General features: G+C 34.8%; 1 non-coding gene across 1 annotated transcript; it reads left to right on the forward strand.

Moving 5' to 3' along the window:
• Positions 1-1,459: 1,459 nt before the first annotated feature.
• Positions 1,460-1,566, forward strand: LOC138830217 (U6 spliceosomal RNA). Its single transcript, XR_011372932.1, has one exon. It is a non-coding gene; the product is annotated as a U6 spliceosomal RNA (small nuclear RNA).
• Positions 1,567-3,240: the final 1,674 nt, after the last annotated feature.

The raw sequence follows: 3,240 nt of genomic DNA on the forward strand, positions 1-3,240 counted from the left end.
AAGGCCAGTGCTCTACCTAAAATCTGAACTGGAACTCTTTTCTCCTGGTGGTTAATTGGAAATAAGAATCTAATGAACTTTCCTATTCTGGCTGACCTATTCATGTTGCATACTTTATGTAATTCCAATTCTCAGCATTATATACATGTTCCAACTACAATATAAAAAACTTAAAATATACTAAGGATATTTGTAAAGTATAAAATGAGGGAAGAATTTTCATCCTTTAGAAATCTATGCAAAATCTATGCTAAACTATTGATATTTTACTGGACCTTTCCTGCAACCAGTTTGATATAGTTTAATACTTGTCACACAAACTTTCTCTGTATTCTACTGCATATATACTTTTTCACGTATGTTTGTATATGTATACATATATGTATCTATCTATATATGTTCCAATGTGCATCATCAGACTTGAAACTGCTTTGTTTTGCTATTCAGCAATGAACCTTGTCGGCTCATTCTGTGACAATATCTGTTCTCATTTTCATCATTCCTTTATTTACCAAATCATCAACCTTCTAAAATCAGCTTCATTTCTTGGGTAAGGTTACCAATAAGTCCAACAAATATCCACCCAGAGGCTTTTAATAAAGCAAGTTTTAAGGAAGAATATAACATGAAGTGACAACTACAGAAATTCCACAGAGACCTGACATCTTTCACATTTCTGTCTTCCTTCTCTTCTCATACTTCAGAAAGTATTGACTAACACTATAAATATACTGCAATTATAAGTTAAGGATCAGTGTTTTCTTTCCAACCTGAAGCCTTCTTTTCCATGATTCTTGACATAAACTTTTTGGAAGATTTTTTGGATTGTGATGGGATTCCACCCAAAACAAAGCCATGTATATCAAGAAAGTCAATGTTTTCAACACAGAGTACTAAACAAAAGAGGGAGAAAATTAAGGTTAGCTATATATGTTAAGCACAAATATAGGCAATATCAAGATATCTTGAAATTGTATACTTTTACTGGATAAAGTGGCTCAAACCTTTAATATTATCTACTTAGAAAACAGAGATTAGAGAATTGCAGTTCCAGGCAAGCCCAGACCAAAAAAAAAAAAAAAAAAAAAAAAAAGGAAGTTTCAGAAACTCTAACCATTTGATGCGTGCTATGTGTTTTGCTTGTGTTAGGAGAACCACAGTCCAAGCAGACCCAGGAATAGTGATACTTACCTCAAAAGAAGCAATGAAGTTACAATCTGCAGGTATGGCAGTATTAGAGATACCAAAGTTGTAAAGTTCCTTTCATTGTTGCAATGGGTCTACCTGTATCCCTATTTAAACATTTTCCCCTTCCCCTCCACAAATTATGCCAACATCAAAAATGTGTGCTTATGTAAGAAATGCATGATTCTAAAATTTCATGACAATTCTTTTGAACTTACTTTTTTGTGGAATTGACTAAGAAAATAAATTACACCTTCTATATAAAAAATGTTCTGTGCTTAATCTGGCAGCCTATACACTAACATCAGAATGATACAGAGAAGATTAGCATGGCCCCTGCTCAAGGACGAGTTGAAAATTAGTGAAGCAATCCATGTTTTTACAACAACAAATGCTGGAGGGGATGGGGCCACCAGGGAACCCTACTGCATTCTTGGTGGGAGTGTAAAAGTCTTCAACCACTTTGGAAAGCAGTATGGAGTTTCCTCAAACGACTCCACATAAAGCTCCCCTATGACCCAGCAATCCCACTTTTGTTCATTTACCCAAAGGATCACAAACAAGACCATACTAAAACTACCAGCACAACTATGGTTATTGCAGCATTATTTACCATAGCTAAGATATGGAACCAACCCAGATGCCCCTCAGTAGATGAATGGATCAAGAAAACCTGGTAAATATATACAATTGCATGCTCTGCCTCCATCAGAAAGAATGACATTGCCCAATTTGTTAGGAAATGGAAAGATTTGGAAAAAAATTTTTAAGTGAAGTAAGCCAACTCCAAAGAAATATAGGTCCCATGGTTTCTCTTATTTTCAATAGCTAATATATGTCCGGGATTATCAGAAAATGTCTTAAGCTATGTGCATTTGACCAGATAAGATGATGTTAAGCTAAACGAACACCAAGATAGGTACACAAGTGATTCTATCTTGCTATTATTTCTAACATACTTATACTGTACAATGTGATTTTTTTTGTTCCTTTATATGTTCCTCAACCACGCTATAACCCCTTTTTTCACTGGATTTGAAGTTGGTGCGCCTACATCTTGTATATACGTTTCTCTAATTTGGGGAGAAGAAGAAAACAACAAAATGCTTAAATAGGGATATGGGTTGACCCATTGTAACAATGAGATGCACAAGACGTATGATGAAAAATGAATTTTACAATTTAGGTAGGGGAAGGAGAGAGGAGGAGTGGAGTGTACTTGTGGAGGTGGGAGAGAAGGGATGGTGGGGGAAAAATCAAGGAGGAGGTAACAATGCTTGTTAGGAAATGTACTCATTACCTTGCTCATGTAAATGTAACCCCTCTGTGCAGTATTTTTAAAATAAAAAATGTATAAAAATGTTCTGAGATTGAAGAGTTTATTTCCCTTATTTTATCCATATAATCTTGTTAACAAATAAATTAATGCAAAACACCGACACGAGGGTATTTTGAATAAATGTGTGTGTGTGTGTGTGCACACGGGTACACAAGTGTGTTGGAGTGCTCAGAATTTGAACTCAGGGCTTTAAGGTCTTGCTAGGCCTTTCCTCTCTAGATTGGTGAGCAACATCTGCACTCCTGGCTCTTTGCTAGTTCATTAAATTTTTTTGAAAAATAATCTCAAAAATAATTTTGCCCTGATTGGCTTCCAACTGTTATCCACAGATCTCAGCCTCCTGAGTAGATATCTCAAGTAAACAAGATTATGGGTGTGACCAACCAGCACAAGGTTTTCAGAATAATTTTAAAAGTAGAAGAAAATTTACTTCATGGGGGCCTGTTTTTATCATCTCCTACTTTTAAAGCACTTTGCTTTAAAAGAAAAGGTGAATTTATTAAATTAAATGTGAATTTATTTCTCTTTTGGATTCTTAAAAGACAGAAAGTGATGATATTTAAAAGTTTTGGTACTTTTTAAAAAGAAAAATGGAACTGTAGTACAGAAGAAATTTGGCTGTCTTTGAAACTCAATGTATAAGCTCAATTCTGTGCATGATAACGCAATGTTACCAACACAGTCTGTGTTGAAGACAAATTGTGACAGAAAACAAT

This window comes from Dipodomys merriami, unplaced genomic scaffold (assembly GCF_024711535.1).
Source record: "Dipodomys merriami isolate MVZ:Mamm:240054 unplaced genomic scaffold, mDipMer1.0.p SCAF_186, whole genome shotgun sequence".
NCBI classification, from domain to species: domain Eukaryota; kingdom Metazoa; phylum Chordata; class Mammalia; order Rodentia; family Heteromyidae; genus Dipodomys; species Dipodomys merriami.